The sequence below is a fragment of the Pseudophryne corroboree genome, chromosome 4 (assembly GCF_028390025.1).
Source record: "Pseudophryne corroboree isolate aPseCor3 chromosome 4, aPseCor3.hap2, whole genome shotgun sequence".
NCBI classification, from domain to species: Eukaryota; Metazoa; Chordata; class Amphibia; order Anura; family Myobatrachidae; genus Pseudophryne; species Pseudophryne corroboree.
The window spans coordinates 508,171,781-508,192,207 of NC_086447.1; positions in this window are offsets into that span (position 1 = coordinate 508,171,781).

A 20,427-nucleotide genomic window follows, 5' to 3' on the forward strand; every position below is an offset into this window, starting at 1 on the left:
ATTTTTTATATGTACCTTAAGTTTAAAGCAGAAAATGGGACACTTTTGAAATTTTCATTTTTGATCAAAATTGTGGGTCTGGGGCTTATGTTTTTCTCATATATGGCCATAAACATTTCTGATTCCAATTGGAAATCCATGCACCAGAATTAACTTCTGTCACCTTGGTGATACATTTTGAATATGTACCTAAAGTTTAAAGCAGAAAATGGGACACTTTTGAAATTGTCATTTTTGATCAAAATTGTGGGTCCGGGGCTTACGTTTTTTTCATATATGGCCATACACATTTCTGACTCCAATTGGAAAACCATGCACCAGAATTAACTTCTGTCACCTTCGTGATACATTTTGGATATGTACCTAAAGTTTAAAGCAGAAAATGGGACACTTTTGAAATTTTCACTTTTGATCAAAATTGTGGGTCCATGGCTTACATTTTATTCATATATGGCCATAAATATTTCTGACTCCATTTGGAAAACCTTGCACCAGAATTAACTTCTGTCACCTTGGTGATACATATTGGATATGCACCCAAAGATTAAAGTAGAAATTGGGACACTTTTGACATTTTCATTTTTGATCAAAATTGTGGGTCCGGGGCTTACGTTTTTTTTCATATATGGCCATAAATATTTCTGACTCCAATTGGAAAACCATGCACCAGAATTAACTTCTGTCACCTTGGTGATACATTTTGGATATGTATCTAAAGTTTAAAGCAGAAAATGGGACACTTTTGAAATTTTCATTTTTGATCAAAATTGTGAGTCTGCGGCTTACGTTTTTTTTCATATACGGCCATACACATTTCTGACTCCAGTTGGAAAACCATAAACCACAATTAACTTCTGTCACCTTGGTGATACATTTTGGATATGTATCTAAAGTTTAAAGCAGAAAATGGGACACTTTTGAAATTTTCATTTTTGATCAAAATTGTGGGTCTGGGGCTTATGTTTTTTTTCATATATGCCCAAAAAAAACATTTCTGACTCCAATTGGAAAACCATGCACCAAATTAACTTCTGCAACCTTGGTGATACATTTTGGATATGTACCTAAAGTTTAAAGTAGAAAATGGGACACTTTTGAAATTTTCATTTTTGATCAAAATTGTGGGTCCAGGGCTTACATTTTTTTCATATATGGCCATAAATATTTCTGACTCCAATTGGAAAACCTTGCACCAGAATTAACTTCTGTCACCTTGGTGATACATACTGGATATGCACCTAAAGATTAAAGTAGAAATTGGGACACTTTTGAAATTTTCATTTTTGATCAAAATTGTGGGTCCGGGGCTAACGTTTTTTTCATATATGGCCATACACATTTCTGACTCCAATTGGAAAACCATATACCCGAATTAACTTCTGTCACCTTGGTGATACATTTTGGATATGTACCTAAAGTTTAAAGCAGAAAATGGGACACTTTTGAAATTTTCATTTTTGATCAAAATTGTGGGTCTGGGGCTTATGTTTTTTTCATATATGGCCATAAACATTTCTGATTCCAATTGGAAATCCATGCACCAGAATTAACTTCTGTCACCTTGGTGATACATTTTGGATATGTACCTAAAGTTTAAAGCAGAAAATGGGACACTTTTGAAATTTTCATTTTTGATCAAAATTGTGGGTCCGGGGCTTACGTTTTTTTCACATATGGCCATACACATTTATGACTCCAATTGGAAAACCATGCACCAGAATTAACTTCTGTCACCTTGGTGATACATTTTGGATATGTACCTAAAGTTTAAAGCAGAAAATGGGACACTTTTGAAATTTTCACTTTTGATCAAAATTGTGGGTCCATGGCTTACATTTTATTCATATATGGCCATAAATATTTCTGACTCCATTTGGAAAACCTTGCACCAGAATTTACTTCTGTCACCTTGATGATATATATTGGATATGCACCTAAAGATTAAAGTAGAAATTGGGACACTTTTGAAATTTTCATTTTTGATCAAAAGTGTGGGTTCGGGGCTTACGTTTTTGTCATATACGGACATACATTTTTCTGACTCTAATTGGAAAGCCATGCATCAGAATTAACTTCTGTCACCTTGGTAATACATTTTGGAAATGTACCTAAAGTTTAAAGCAGAAAATGGGACACTTTTGAAATTTTCATTTTTGATCAAAATTGTGGGTCTGGGGCTTATGTTTTTTTCATATATGGCCATAAACATTTCTGACTCCAATTGGAAATCCATGCACCAGAATTAACTTCTGTCACCTTGGTGATACATTTTGGATATGTACCTAAAGTTTAAAGCAGAAAATGGGACACTTTTGAAATTTTAATTTTTGATAAAAATTGTGGGTCTGGGGCTTATGTTTTTTTCATATATGGCCATAAACATTTCTGACTCCAATTGGAAATCCATGCACCAGAATTAACTTCTGTCACTTTGGTGATAAATATTGGATATGTACCTAAAGTTTAAAGCAGAAAATGGGACACTTTTGAAATTTTCATTTTTGATCAAAATTGTGGGTCTGGGGCTTATGTTTTTTTCATATATGGCCATATACATTTCTGACTCCAATTGGAATTCCATGCACCAGAATTAACTTCTGTCACCTTGGTGATACATTTTGGATATGTACCTAAAGTTTAAAGCAGAAAATGGGACACTTTTGAAATTTTCATTTTTGATCAAAATTGTGGGTCCGGGGCTTATGTTTTTTTCATATATGGCCATACACATTTCTGACTCCAATTGGAAAACCATGCACCAGAATTAACTTCTGTCACCTTGGTGATACATTTTTTATATGTACCTTAAGTTTAAAGCAGAAAATGGGACACTTTTGAAATTTTCATTTTTGATCAAAATTGTGGGTCTGGGGCTTATGTTTTTCTCATATATGGCCATAAACATTTCTGATTCCAATTGGAAATCCATGCACCAGAATTAACTTCTGTCACCTTGGTGATACATTTTGAATATGTACCTAAAGTTTAAAGCAGAAAATGGGACACTTTTGAAATTGTCATTTTTGATCAAAATTGTGGGTCCAGGGCTTACGTTTTTTTCATATATGGCCATACACATTTCTGACTCCAATTGGAAAACCATGCACCAGAATTAACTTCTGTCACCTTCGTGATACATTTTGGATATGTACCTAAAGTTTAAAGCAGAAAATGGGACACTTTTGAAATTTTCACTTTTGATCAAAATTGTGGGTCCATGGCTTACATTTTATTCATATATGGCCATAAATATTTCTGACTCCATTTGGAAAACCTTGCACCAGAATTAACTTCTGTCACCTTGGTGATACATATTGGATATGCACCCAAAGATTAAAGTAGAAATTGGGACACTTTTGACATTTTCATTTTTGATCAAAATTGTGGGTCCGGGGCTTACGTTTTTTTTCATATATGGCCATAAATATTTCTGACTCCAATTGGAAAACCATGCACCAGAATTAACTTCTGTCACCTTGGTGATACATTTTGGATATGTATCTAAAGTTTAAAGCAGAAAATGGGACACTTTTGAAATTTTCATTTTTGATCAAAATTGTGAGTCTGCGGCTTACGTTTTTTTTCATATACGGCCATACACATTTCTGACTCCAGTTGGAAAACCATAAACCACAATTAACTTCTGTCACCTTGGTGATACATTTTGGATATGTATCTAAAGTTTAAAGCAGAAAATGGGACACTTTTGAAATTTTCATTTTTGATCAAAATTGTGGGTCTGGGGCTTATGTTTTTTTTCATATATGCCCAAAAAAAACATTTCTGACTCCAATTGGAAAACCATGCACCAAATTAACTTCTGCAACCTTGGTGATACATTTTGGATATGTACCTAAAGTTTAAAGTAGAAAATGGGACACTTTTGAAATTTTCATTTTTGATCAAAATTGTGGGTCCAGGGCTTACATTTTTTTCATATATGGCCATAAATATTTCTGACTCCAATTGGAAAACCTTGCACCAGAATTAACTTCTGTCACCTTGGTGATACATACTGGATATGCACCTAAAGATTAAAGTAGAAATTGGGACACTTTTGAAATTTTCATTTTTGATCAAAATTGTGGGTCCGGGGCTAACGTTTTTTTCATATATGGCCATACACATTTCTGACTCCAATTGGAAAACCATATACCCGAATTAACTTCTGTCACCTTGGTGATACATTTTGGATATGTACCTAAAGTTTAAAGCAGAAAATGGGACACTTTTGAAATTTTCATTTTTGATCAAAATTGTGGGTCTGGGGCTTATGTTTTTTTCATATATGGCCATAAACATTTCTGATTCCAATTGGAAATCCATGCACCAGAATTAACTTCTGTCACCTTGGTGATACATTTTGGATATGTACCTAAAGTTTAAAGCAGAAAATGGGACACTTTTGAAATTTTCATTTTTGATCAAAATTGTGGGTCCGGGGCTTACGTTTTTTTCACATATGGCCATACACATTTATGACTCCAATTGGAAAACCATGCACCAGAATTAACTTCTGTCACCTTGGTGATACATTTTGGATATGTACCTAAAGTTTAAAGCAGAAAATGGGACACTTTTGAAATTTTCACTTTTGATCAAAATTGTGGGTCCATGGCTTACATTTTATTCATATATGGCCATAAATATTTCTGACTCCATTTGGAAAACCTTGCACCAGAATTTACTTCTGTCACCTTGATGATATATATTGGATATGCACCTAAAGATTAAAGTAGAAATTGGGACACTTTTGAAATTTTCATTTTTGATCAAAAGTGTGGGTTCGGGGCTTACGTTTTTGTCATATACGGACATACATTTTTCTGACTCTAATTGGAAAGCCATGCATCAGAATTAACTTCTGTCACCTTGGTAATACATTTTGGAAATGTACCTAAAGTTTAAAGCAGAAAATGGGACACTTTTGAAATTTTCATTTTTGATCAAAATTGTGGGTCTGGGGCTTATGTTTTTTTCATATATGGCCATAAACATTTCTGACTCCAATTGGAAATCCATGCACCAGAATTAACTTCTGTCACCTTGGTGATACATTTTGGATATGTACCTAAAGTTTAAAGCAGAAAATGGGACACTTTTGAAATTTTAATTTTTGATAAAAATTGTGGGTCTGGGGCTTATGTTTTTTTCATATATGGCCATAAACATTTCTGACTCCAATTGGAAATCCATGCACCAGAATTAACTTCTGTCACTTTGGTGATAAATATTGGATATGTACCTAAAGTTTAAAGCAGAAAATGGGACACTTTTGAAATTTTCATTTTTGATCAAAATTGTGGGTCTGGGGCTTATGTTTTTTTCATATATGGCCATATACATTTCTGACTCCAATTGGAATTCCATGCACCAGAATTAACTTCTGTCACCTTGGTGATACATTTTGGATATGTACCTAAAGTTTAAAGCAGAAAATGGGACACTTTTGAAATTTTCATTTTTGATCAAAATTGTGGGTCCGGGGCTTATGTTTTTTTCATATATGGCCATACACATTTCTGACTCCAATTGGAAAACCATGCACCAGAATTAACTTCTGTCACCTTGGTAATTCATTTTTGATATGTACCTAAAGTTTAAAGCAGAAAATGGGACACTTTTGAAATTTTCATTTTTGATCAAAATTGTGGGTCCAGGGCTTACATTTTTTTCATATATGGCCATAAATATTTCTGACTCCAATTGGAAAACCTTGCACCAGAATTAACTTCTGTCACCTTGGTGATACATATTGGATATGCACCTAAAGATTAAAGTAGAAATTGGGACACTTTTGAAATTTTCATTTTTGATCAAAATTGTGGGTCCGGGGCTAACGTTTTTTTCATATATGGCCATAAACATTTCTGATTCCAATTGGAAATCCATGCACCAGAATTAACTTCTGTCACCTTGGTGATACATTTTGGATATGTACCTAAAGTTTAAAGCAGAAAATGGGACACTTTTGAAATTTTCATTTTTGATCAAAATTGTGGGTCCGAGGCTTACGTTTTTTTCATATATGGCCATACACATTTCTGACTCCAATTGGAAAACCATGCACCAGAATTAACTTCTGTCACCTTGGTGATACATTTTGGATATGTACCTAAAGTTTAAAGCAGAAAATGGGACACTTTTGAAATTTTCACTTTTGATCAAAATTGTGGGTCCATGGCTTACATTTTATTCATATATGGCCATAAATATTTCTGACTCCATTTGGAAAACCTTGCACCAGAATTTACTTCTGTCACCTTGGTGATATATATTGGATATGCACCTAAAGATTAAAGTAGAAATTGGGACACTTTTGAAATTTTCATTTTTGATCAAAATTGTGGGTCCGGGGCTTACGTTTTTTTCATATATGGCCATAAACATTTCTGACTCCAATTGGAAAACCATGCACCAGAATTAACTTCTGTCACCTTGGTGATACATTTTGGATATGTATCTAAAGATTAAAGCAGAAAATGGGACACTTTTGAAATTTTCATTTTTGATCAAAATTGTGGGTCCGGGGCTTACGTTTTTTTTCATATACGGCCATACACATTTCTGACTCCAGTTGGAAAACCATAAACCACAATTAACTTCTGTCACCTTGGTGATACATTTTCGATATGTACCTAAATTTTAAAGCAGAAAATGGGACACTTTTGAAATTTTCATTTTTGATCAAAAGTGTGGGTTCGGGGCTTACGTTTTTGTCATATACGGACATACATTTTTCTGACTCTAATTGGAAAGCCATGCATCAGAATTAACTTCTGTCACCTTGGTAATACATTTTGGAAATGTACCTAAAGTTTAAAGCAGAAAATGGGACACTTTTGAAATTTTCATTTTTGATCAAAATTGTGGGTCTGGGGCTTATGTTTTTTTCATATATGGCCATAAACATTTCTGACTCCAATTGGAAATCCATGCACCAGAATTAACTTCTGTCACCTTGGTGATAAATTTTGGATATGTACCTAAAGTTTAAAGCAGAAAATGGGAAACTTTTGAAATTTTAATTTTTGATCAAAAGTGTGGGTTCGGGGCTTACGTTTTTGTCATATACGGACATACATTTTTCTGACTCTAATTGGAAAGCCATGCATCAGAATTAACTTCTGTCACCTTGGTAATACATTTTGGAAATGTACCTAAAGTTTAAAGCAGAAAATGGGACACTTTTGAAATTTTCATTTTTGATCAAAATTGTGGGTCCGGGGCTTACATTTTTTTTCATATACGGCCATACACATTTCTGACTCCAGTTGGAAAACCATACACCACAATTAACTTCTGTCACCTTGGTAATTCATTTTGGATATGTACCTAAAGTTTAAAGCAGAAAATGGGACACTTTTGAAATTTTCACTTTTGATCAAAATTGTGGGTCCATGGCTTACATTTTATTCATATATGGCCATAAATATTTCTGACTCCATTTGGAAAACCTTGCACCAGAATTTACTTCTGTCACCTTTGTGATACATATTGGATATGCACCTAAAGATTAAAGTAGAAATTGGGACACTTTTGAAATTTTCATTTTTGATCAAAATTGTGGGTCCGGGGCTTACGTTTTTTTCATATATGGCCATAAACATTTCTGACTCCAATTGGAAAACCATGCACTAGAATTAACTTCTGTCACCTTGGTGATACATTTTGGATATGTATCTAAAGTTTAAAGCAGAAAATGGGACACTTTTGAAATTTTCATTTTTGATTAAAATTGTGGGTCCGGGGCTTACGTTTTTTTTCATATACGGACATACATTTTTCTGACTCTAATTGGAAAGCCATGCATCAGAATTAACTTCTGTCACCTTGGTAATAAATTTTGGAAATGTACCTAAAGTTTAAAGCAGAAAATGGGACACTTTTGAAATTTTAATTTTTGATCAAAATTGTGGGTCTGGGGCTTATGTTTTTTTCATATATGGCCATAAACATTTCTGACTCCAATTGGAAATCCATGCACCAGAATTAACTTCTGTCACCTTGGTGATACATTTTGGATATGTACCTAAAGTTTAAAGCAGAAAATGGGACACTTTTGAAATTTTCACTTTTGATCAAAATTGTGGGTCCATGGCTTACATTTTATTCATATATGGCCATAAATATTTCTGACTCCATTTGGAAAACCTTGCACCAGAATTTACTTCTGTCACCTTGGTGATATATATTGGATATGCACCTAAAGATTAAAGTAGAAATTGGGACACTTTTGAAATTTTCATTTTTGATCAAAATTGTGGGTCCGGGGCTTACGTTTTTTTCATATATGGCCATAAACATTTCTGACTCCAGTTGGAAAACCATGCATCAGAATTAACTTCTGTCACCTTGGTAATACATTTTGGAAATGTACCTAAAGTTTAAAGCAGAAAATGGGACACTTTTGAAATTTTCATTTTTGATCAAAAGTGTGGGTTCGGGGCTTACGTTTTTGTCATATACGGACATACATTTTTCTGACTCTAATTGGAAAGCCATGCATCAGAATTAACTTCTGTCACCTTGGTAATAAATTTTGGAAATGTACCTAAAGTTTAAAGCAGAAAATGGGACACTTTTGAAATTTTAATTTTTGATCAAAATTGTGGGTCTGGGGCTTATGTTTTTTTCATATATGGCCATAAACATTTCTGACTCCAATTGGAAATCCATGCACCAGAATTAACTTCTGTCACCTTGGTGATACTTTTTGGATATGTACCTAAAGTTTAAAGCAGAAAATGGGACACTTTTGAAATTTTCATTTTTGATCAAAATTGTGGGTCCGGGGCTTACGTTTTTTTTCATATACGGCCATACACATTTCTGACTCCAGTTGGAAAACCATACACCACAATTAACTTCTGTCACCTTGGTAATTCATTTTGGATATGTACCTAAAGTTTAAAGCAGAAAATGGGACACTTTTGAAATTTTCATTTTTGATCAAAATTGTGGGTCTGGGGCTTATGTTTTTTTCATATATGGCCATAAACATTTCTGACTCCAATTGGAAATCCATGCACCAGAATTAACTTCTGTCACCTTGGTGATACATTTTGGATATGTACCTAAAGTTTAAAGCAGAAAATGGGACACTTGAAATTTTCATTTTCGATCAAAATTGTGGGTCTGGGGCTTACGTTTTTTTCATATATGGCCATAAACATTTCTGACTCCAACTGGAAAACCATGCACCAGAATTAACTTCTGTCACCTTGGTGATACATTTTGGATATGTACCTAAAGTTTAAAGCAGAAAATGGGACACTTGAAATTTTCATTTTTGATCAAAATTGTGGGTCTGGGGCTTATGTTTTTTTCATATATGGCCATAAACATTTCTGACTCCAATTGGAAATCCATGCACCAGAATTAACTTCTGTCACCTTGGTGATACATTTTGGATATGTACCTAAAGTTTAAAGCAGAAAATGGGACACTTTTGAAATTTTCATTTTTGATCAAAATTGTGGGTCTGGGGCTTACATTTTTTTCATATATGGCAATAAACATTTCTGACTCCAACTGGAAAACCATGCACCAGAATTAACTTCTGTCACCTTGGTGATACATTTTGGATATGTACCTAAAGTTTAAAGCAGAAAATGGGACACTTTTGAAATTTTCATTTTTGATCAAAATTGTGGGTCCGGGGCTTACGTTTTTTTTCATATACGGCCATACACATTTCTGACTCCAGTTGGAAAACCATACACCACAATTAACTTCTGTCACCTTGGTAATTCATTTTGGATATGTACAGTACCTAAAGTTTAAAGCAGAAAATGGGACACTTTTGAAATTTTCATTTTTGATCAAAATTGTGGGTTCGGGGCTTACGTTTTTGTCATATACGGACATACATATTTCTGACTCTAATTGGAAAGTTATGCATCAGAATTAACTTCTGTCACCTTGGTGATACATTGTGCATATGTACCTAAAGATTAAAGTAGAAATTGGGACACTTTTGAAATTTTCATTTTTGATCAAAATTGTGGGTCCGGGGCTAACGTTTTTTCATATATGGCCATACACATTTCTCACTCCAGTTGGAAGACCATATACCCGAATTAACTTCTGTCACCTTGGTGATACATTTTGGATATGTACCTAAAGTTTAAAGCAGAAAATGGGACACTTTTGAAATTTTCATTTTTGATCAAAATTGTGGGTCTGGGGCTTATGTTTTTTTCATATATGGCCATAAACATTTCTGATTCCAATTGGAAATCCATGCACCAGAATTAACTTCTGTCACCTTGGTGATAAATTTTGGATATGTACCTAAAGTTTAAAGCAGAAAATGGGACACTTTTGAAATTTTAATTTTTGATCAAAATTGTGGGTCCGGGGCTTACGTTTTTTTCCATATACGGCCATACACATTTCTGACTCCAGTTGGAAAACCATACACCACAATTAACTTCTGTCACCTTGGTGATACATTTTGGATATGTACCTAAAGTTTAAATCAGAAAATGGGACACTTTTGAAATTTTCATTTTTGATCAAAATTGTGGGTCTGGGGCTTATGTTTTTTTCATATATGGCCATAAACATTTCTGACTCCAATTGGAAATCCATGCACCAGAATTAACTTCTGTCACCTTGGTGATACATTTTGGATATGTACCTAAAGTTTAAAGCAGAAAATGGGACACTTTTGAAATTTTCATTTTTGATCAAAATTGTGGGTCCGGGGCTTACGTTTTTTTCATATACGGCCATACACATTTCTGACTCCAGTTGGAAAACCATACACCACAATTAACTTCTGTCACCTTGGTGATACATTTTGGATATGTACCTAAAGTTTAAATCAGAAAATGGGACACTTTTGAAATTTTCATTTTTGATCAAAATTGTGGGTCCGGGGCTTACGTTTTTTTCATATATGGCCATAAACATTTCTGACTCCAATTGGAAAACCATGCACTAGAATTAACTTCTGTCACCTTGGTGATACATTTTGGATATGTACCTAAAGTTTAAAGCAGAAAATGGGACACTTTTGAAATTTTCACTTTTGATCAAAATTGTGGGTCCATGGCTTACATTTTATTCATATATGGCCATAAATATTTCTGACTCCATTTGGAAAACCTTGCACCAGAATTTAATTCTGTCACCTTGGTGATATATATCGGATATGCACCAAAAGATTAAAGTAGAAATTGGGACACTTTTGAAATTTTCATTTTTGATCAAAATTGTGGGTCCGGGGCTTACGTTTTTTTCATATATGGCCATAAACATTTCTGACTCCAATTGGAAAACCATGCACTAGAATTAAATTCTGTCACCTTGGTGATACATTTTGGATATGTATCTAAAGTTTAAAGCATGAAAATGGGACACTTTTGAAATTTTCATTTTTGATCAAAATTGTGGGTTCGGGGCTTACGTTTTTTTTCATATACGGCCATACACATTTCTGACTCCAGTTGGAAAACCATAAACCACAATTAACTTCTGTCACCTTGGTGATACATTTTCGATATGTACCTAAATTTTAAAGCAGAAAATGGGACACTTTTGAAATTTTCATTTTTGATCAAAAGTGTGGGTTCGGGGCTTACGTTTTTGTCATATACGGACATACATTTTTCTGACTCTAATTGGAAAGCCATGCATCAGAATTAACTTCTGTCACCTTGGTAATACATTTTGGAAATGTACCTAAAGTTTAAAGCAGAAAATGGGACACTTTTGAAATTTTCATTTTTGATCAAAATTGTGGGTCTGGGGCTTATGTTTTTTTCATATATGGCCATAAACATTTCTGACTCCAATTGGAAATCCATGCACCAGAATTAACTTCTGTCACCTTGGTGATACATTTTGGATATGTACCTAAAGTTTAAAGCAGAAAATGGGACACTTTTGAAATTTTCATTTTTGATCAAAATTGTGGGTCTGGGGCTTATGCTTTTTTCATATATGGCCATAAACATTTCTGATTCCAATTGGAAATCCATGCACCAGAATTAACTTCTGTCACCTTGGTGATACATTTTGGATATGTACCTAAAGTTTAAAGCAGAAAATGGGACACTTGAAATTTTCATTTTTGATCAAAATTGTGGGTCTGGGGCTTACGTTTTTTTCATATATGGCCATAAACATTTCTGACTCCAACTGGAAAACCATGCACCAGAATTAACTTCTGTCACCTTGGTGATACATTTTGGATATGTACCTAAAGTTTAAAGCAGAAAATGGGACACTTTTGAAATTTTCATTTTTGATCAAAATTGTGGGTCTGGGGCTTATGTTTTTTTCATATATGGCCATAAACATTTCTGACTCCAATTGGAAATCCATGCACCAGAATTAACTTCTGTCACCTTGGTGATACATTTTGGATATGTACCTAAAGTTTAAAGCAGAAAATGGGACACTTTTGAAATTTTCATTTTTGATCAAAATTGTGGGTCTGGGGCTTACGTTTTTTTCATATATGGCCATAAACATTTACTGACTCCAACTGGAAAACCATGCACCAGAATTAACTTCTGTCACCTTGGTGATACATTTTGGATATGTACCTAAAGTTTAAAGCAGAAAATGGGACACTTTTGAAATTTTCATTTTTGATCAAAATTGTGGGTCCGGGGCTTACGTTTTTTTTCATATACGGCCATACACATTTCTGACTCCAGTTGGAAAACCATACACCACAATTAACTTCTGTCACCTTGGTAATTCATTTTGGATATGTACAGTACCTAAAGTTTAAAGCAGAAAATGGGACACTTTTGAAATTTTCATTTTTGATCAAAATTGTGGGTTCGGGGCTTACGTTTTTGTCATATACGGACATACATATTTCTGACTCTAATTGGAAAGTTATGCATCAGAATTAACTTCTGTCACCTTGGTGATACATTGTGCATATGTACCTAAAGATTAAAGTAGAAATTGGGACACTTTTGAAATTTTCATTTTTGATCAAAATTGTGGGCATGGGGCTAACGTTTTTTTCATATATGGCTATACACATTTCTGACTCCAGTTGGAAAACCATATACCCGAATTAACTTCTGTCACCTTGGTGATACATTTTGGATATGTACCTAAAGTTTAAAGCAGAAAATGGGACACTTTTGAAATTTTCACTTTTGATCAAAATTGTGGGTCTGGGGCTTATGTTTTTTTCATATATGGCCATAAATATTTCTGACTCCATTTGGAAAACCTTGCACCAGAATTTACTTCTGTCACCTTGGTGATACATATTGGATATGCACCTAAAGATTAAAGTAGAAATTGGGACACTTTTGAAATTTTCATTTTTGATCAAAATTGTGCGTCCGGGGCTTACGTTTTTGTCATATACGGACATACACATTTCTCACTCCAGTTGGAAGACCATATACCCGAATTAACTTCTGTCACCTTGGTGATACACTTTGGATATGTACCTAAAGTTTAAAGCAGAAAATGGGACACTTTTGAAATTTTCATTTTTGATCAAAATTGTGGGTCTGGGGCTTATGTTTTTTTCATATATGGCCATAAACATTTCTGATTCCAATTGGAAATCCATGCACCAGAATTAACTTCTGTCACCTTGGTGATAAATTTTGGATATGTACCTAAAGTTTAAAGCAGAAAATGGGACACTTTTGAAATTTTCATTTTTGATCAAAATTGTGGGTCCGGGGCTTACGTTTTTTTCCATATACGGCCATACACATTTCTGACTCCAGTTGGAAAACCATACACCACAATTAACTTCTGTCACCTTGGTGATACATTTTGGATATGTACCTAAAGTTTAAATCAGAAAATGGGACACTTTTGAAATTTTCATTTTTGATCAAAATTGTGGGTCTGGGGCTTATGTTTTTTTCATATATGGCCATAAACATTTCTGACTCCAATTGGAAATCCATGCACCAGAATTAACTTCTGTCACCTTGGTGATACATTTTGGATATGTACCTAAAGTTTAAAGCAGAAAATGGGACACTTTTGAAATTTTCATTTTTGATCAAAATTGTGGGTCTGGGGCTTACGTTTTTTTCATATATGGCCATAAACATTTCTGACTCCAACTGGAAAACCATGCACCAGAATTAACTTCTGTCACCTTGGTGATACATTTTGGATATGTACCTAAAGTTTAAAGCAGAAAATGGGACACTTTTGAAATTTTCATTTTTGATCAAAATTGTGGGTCTGGGGCTTATGTTTTTTTCATATATGGCCATAAACATTTCTGATTCCAATTGGAAATCCATGCACCAGAATTAACTTCTGTCACCTTGGTGATAAATTTTGGATATGTACCTAAAGTTTAAAGCAGAAAATGGGACACTTTTGAAATTTTCATTTTTGATCAAAATTGTGGGTTCGGGGCTTACGTTTTTTTTCATATACGGCCATACACATTTCTGACTCCAGTTGGAAAACCATACACCACAATTAACTTCTGTCACCTTGGTGATACATTTTGGATATGTACCTAAAGTTTAAATCAGAAAATGGGACACTTTTGAAATTTTCATTTTTGATCAAAATTGTGGGTCCGGGGCTTACGTTTTTTTCATATATGGCCATAAACATTTCTGACTCCATTTGGAAAACCTTGCACCAGAATTTAATTCTGTCACCTTGGTGATATATATCGGATATGCACCAAAAGATTAAAGTAGAAATTGGGACACTTTTGAAATTTTCATTTTTGATCAAAATTGTGGGTCCGGGGCTTACGTTTTTTTCATATATGGCCATAAACATTTCTGACTCCAATTGGAAAACCATGCACTAGAATTAACTTCTGTCACCTTGGTGATACATTTTGGATATGTATCTAAAGTTTAAAGCATGAAAATGGGACACTTTTGAAATTTTCATTTTTGATCAAAATTGTGGGTTCGGGGCTTACGTTTTTTTTCATATACGGCCATACACATTTCTGACTCCAGTTGGAAAACCATAAACCACAATTAACTTCTGTCACCTTGGTGATACATTTTCGATATGTACCTAAATTTTAAAGCAGAAAATGGGACACTTTTGAAATTTTCATTTTTGATCAAAAGTGTGGGTTCGGGGCTTACGTTTTTGTCATATACGGACATACATTTTTCTGACTCTAATTGGAAAGCCATGCATCAGAATTAACTTCTGTCACCTTGGTAATACATTTTGGAAATGTACCTAAAGTTTAAAGCAGAAAATGGGACACTTTTGAAATTTTCATTTTTGATCAAAATTGTGGGTCTGGGGCTTACGTTTTTTTCATATACGGCCATACACATTTCTGACTCCAGTTGGAAAACAATATACCCGAATTAACTTCTGTCACCTTGGTGATACATTTTGGATATGTACCTAAAGTTTAAAGCTGAAAATGGGACACTTTTGAAATTTTCATTTTTGATCAAAATTGTGGGTCTGGGGCTTATGCTTTTTTCATATATGGCCATAAACATTTCTGATTCCAATTGGAAATCCATGCACCAGAATTAACTTCTGTCACCTTGGTGATACATTTTGGATATGTACCTAAAGTTTAAAGCAGAAAATGGGACACTTTTGAAATTTTCATTTTTGATCAAAATTGTGGGTCTGGGGCTTATGCTTTTTTCATATATGGCCATAAACATTTCTGACTCCAATTGGAAATCCATGCACCAGAATTAACTTCTGTCACCTTGGTGATACATTTTGGATATGTACCTAAAGTTTAAAGCAGAAAATGGGACACTTTTGAAATTTTCATTTTTGATCAAAATTGTGGGTCTGGGGCTTATGCTTTTTTCATATATGGCCATAAACATTTCTGACTCCAATTGGAAATCCATGCACCAGAATTAACTTCTGTCACCTTGGTGATACATTTTGGATATGTACCTAAAGTTTAAAGCAGAAAATGGGACACTTTTGAAATTTTCATTTTTGATCAAAATTGTGGGTCTGGGGCTTATGTTTTTTTCATATATGGCCATAAACATTTCTGACTCCAATTGGAAATCCATGCACCAGAATTAACTTCTGTCACCTTGGTGATACATTTTGGATATGTACCTAAAGTTTAAAGCAGAAAATGGGACACTTTTGAAATTTTCATTTTTGATCAAAATTGTGGGTCCGGGGCTTACGTTTTTTTTCATATACGGCCATACACATTTCTGACTCCAGTTGGAAAACCATAAACCACAATTAACTTCTGTCACCTTGGTGATACATTTTCGATATGTACCTAAATTTTAAAGCAGAAAATGGGGCACTTTTGAAATTTTCATTTTTGATCAAAAGTGTGGGTTCGGGGCTTACGTTTTTGTCATATACGGACATACATTTTTCTGACTCTAATTGGAAAGCCATGCATCAGAATTAACTTCTGTCACCTTGGTAATACATTTTGGAAATGTACCTAAAGTTTAAAGCAGAAAATGGGACACTTTAGAAATTTTCATTTTTGATCAAAATTGTGGGTCTGGGGCTTATGTTTTTTTCATATATGGCCATAAACATTTCTGACTCCAATTGGAAATCCATGCACCAGAATTAACTTCTGTCACCTTGGTAATACATTTTGGAAATGTACCTAAAGTTTAAAGCAGAAAATGGGACACTTTTGAAATTTTCATTTTTGATCAAAATTGTGGGTTCGGGGCTTACGTTTTTTTTCATATACGGCCATACACATTTCTGACTCCAGTTGGAAAACCATACACCACAATTAACTTCTGTCACCTTGGTGATACATTTTGGATATGTACCTAAAGTTTAAATCAGAAAATGGGACACTTTTGAAATTTTCATTTTTGATCAAAATTGTGGGTCCGGGGCTTACGTTTTTTTCATATATGGCCATAAACATTTCTGACTCCAATTGGAAAACCATGCACTAGAATTAACTTCTGTCACCTTGGTGATACATTTTGGATATGTACCTAAAGTTTAAAGCAGAAAATGGGACACTTTTGAAATTTTCACTTTTGATCAAAATTGTGGGTCCATGGCTTACATTTTATTCATATATGGCCATAAATATTTCTGACTCCATTTGGAAAACCTTGCACCAGAATTTAATTCTGTCACCTTGGTGATATATATCGGATATGCACCAAAAGATTAAAGTAGAAATTGGGACACTTTTGAAATTTTCATTTTTGATCAAAATTGTGGGTCCGGGGCTTACGTTTTTTTCATATATGGCCATAAACATTTCTGACTCCAATTGGAAAACCATGCACTAGAATTAACTTCTGTCACCTTGGTGATACATTTTGGATATGTATCTAAAGTTTAAAGCATGAAAATGGGACACTTTTGAAATTTTCATTTTTGATCAAAATTGTGGGTTCGGGGCTTACGTTTTTTTTCATATACGGCCATACACATTTCTGACTCCAGTTGGAAAACCATAAACCACAATTAACTTCTGTCACCTTGGTGATACATTTTCGATATGTACCTAAATTTTAAAGCAGAAAATGGGACACTTTTGAAATTTTCATTTTTGATCAAAAGTGTGGGTTCGGGGCTTACGTTTTTGTCATATACGGACATACATTTTTCTGACTCTAATTGGAAAGCCATGCATCAGAATTAACTTCTGTCACCTTGGTAATACATTTTGGAAATGTACCTAAAGTTTAAAGCAGAAAATGGGACACTTTTGAAATTTTCATTTTTGATCAAAATTGTGGGTCTGGGGCTTATGCTTTTTTCATATATGGCCATAAACATTTCTGATTCCAATTGGAAATCCATGCACCAGAATTAACTTCTGTCACCTTGGTGATACATTTTGGATATGTACCTAAAGTTTAAAGCAGAAATTGGGACACTTGAAATTTTCATTTTTGATCAAAATTGTGGGTCTGGGGCTTACGTTTTTTTCATATATGGCCATAAACATTTCTGACTCCAACTGGAAAACCATGCACCAGAATTAACTTCTGTCACCTTGGTGATACATTTTGGATATGTACCTAAAGTTTAAAGCAGAAAATGGGACACTTTTGAAATTTTCATTTTTGATCAAAATTGTGGGTCTGGGGCTTATGTTTTTTTCATATATGGCCATAAACATTTCTGACTCCAATTGGAAATCCATGCACCAGAATTAACTTCTGTCACCTTGGTGATACATTTTGGATATGTACCTAAAGTTTAAAGCAGAAAATGGGACACTTTTGAAATTTTCATTTTTGATCAAAATTGTGGGTCTGGGGCTTACGTTTTTTTCATATATGGCCATAAACATTTACTGACTCCAACTGGAAAACCATGCACCAGAATTAACTTCTGTCACCTTGGTGATACATTTTGGATATGTACCTAAAGTTTAAAGCAGAAAATGGGACACTTTTGAAATTTTCATTTTTGATCAAAATTGTGGGTCCGGGGCTTACGTTTTTTTTCATATACGGCCATACACATTTCTGACTCCAGTTGGAAAACCATACACCACAATTAACTTCTGTCACCTTGGTAATTCATTTTGGATATGTACAGTACCTAAAGTTTAAAGCAGAAAATGGGACACTTTTGAAATTTTCATTTTTGATCAAAATTGTGGGTTCGGGGCTTACGTTTTTGTCATATACGGACATACATATTTCTGACTCTAATTGGAAAGTTATGCATCAGAATTAACTTCTGTCACCTTGGTGATACATTGTGCATATGTACCTAAAGATTAAAGTAGAAATTGGGACACTTTTGAAATTTTCATTTTTGATCAAAATTGTGGGCCCGGGGCTAACGTTTTTTTCATATATGGCTATACACATTTCTGACTCCAGTTGGAAAACCATATACCCGAATTAACTTCTGTCACCTTGGTGATACATTTTGGATATGTACCTAAAGTTTAAAGCAGAAAATGGGACACTTTTGAAATTTTCACTTTTGATCAAAATTGTGGGTCTGGGGCTTATGTTTTTTTCATATATGGCCATAAATATTTCTGACTCCATTTGGAAAACCTTGCACCAGAATTTACTTCTGTCACCTTGGTGATACATATTGGATATGCACCTAAAGATTAAAGTAGAAATTGGGACACTTTTGAAATTTTCATTTTTGATCAAAATTGTGCGTCCGGGGCTTACGTTTTTGTCATATACGGACATACACATTTCTCACTCCAGTTGGAAGACCATATACCCGAATTAACTTCTGTCACCTTGGTGATACACTTTGGATATGTACCTAAAGTTTAAAGCAGAAAATGGGACACTTTTGAAATTTTCATTTTTGATCAAAATTGTGGGTCTGGGGCTTATGTTTTTTTCATATATGGCCATAAACATTTCTGATTCCAATTGGAAATCCATGCACCAGAATTAACTTCTGTCACCTTGGTGATAAATTTTGGATATGTACCTAAAGTTTAAAGCAGAAAATGGGACACTTTTGAAATTTTCATTTTTGATCAAAATTGTGGGTCCGGGGCTTACGTTTTTTTCCATATACGGCCATACACATTTCTGACTCCAGTTGGAAAACCATACACCACAATTAACTTCTGTCACCTTGGTGATACATTTTGGATATGTACCTAAAGTTTAAATCAGAAAATGGGACACTTTTGAAATTTTCATTTTTGATCAAAATTGTGGGTCTGGGGCTTATGTTTTTTTCATATATGGCCATAAACATTTCTGACTCCAATTGGAAATCCATGCACCAGAATTAACTTCTGTCACCTTGGTGATACATTTTGGATATGTACCTAAAGTTTAAAGCAGAAAATGGGACACTTTTGAAATTTTCATTTTTGATCAAAATTGTGGGTCTGGGGCTTACGTTTTTTTCATATATGGCCATAAACATTTCTGACTCCAACTGGAAAACCATGCACCAGAATTAACTTCTGTCACCTTGGTGATACATTTTGGATATGTACCTAAAGTTTAAAGCAGAAAATGGGACACTTTTGAAATTTTCATTTTTGATCAAAATTGTGGGTCTGGGGCTTATGTTTTTTTCATATATGGCCATAAACATTTCTGATTCCAATTGGAAATCCATGCACCAGAATTAACTTCTGTCACCTTGGTGATAAATTTTGGATATGTACCTAAAGTTTAAAGCAGAAAATGGGACACTTTTGAAATTTTCATTTTTGATCAAAATTGTGGGTTCGGGGCTTACGTTTTTTTTCATATACGGCCATACACATTTCTGACTCCAGTTGGAAAACCATACACCACAATTAACTTCTGTCACCTTGGTGATACATTTTGGATATGTACCTAAAGTTTAAATCAGAAAATGGGACACTTTTGAAATTTTCATTTTTGATCAAAATTGTGGGTCCGGGGCTTACGTTTTTTTCATATATGGCCATAAACATTTCTGACTCCATTTGGAAAACCTTGCACCAGAATTTAATTCTGTCACCTTGGTGATATATATCGGATATGCACCAAAAGATTAAAGTAG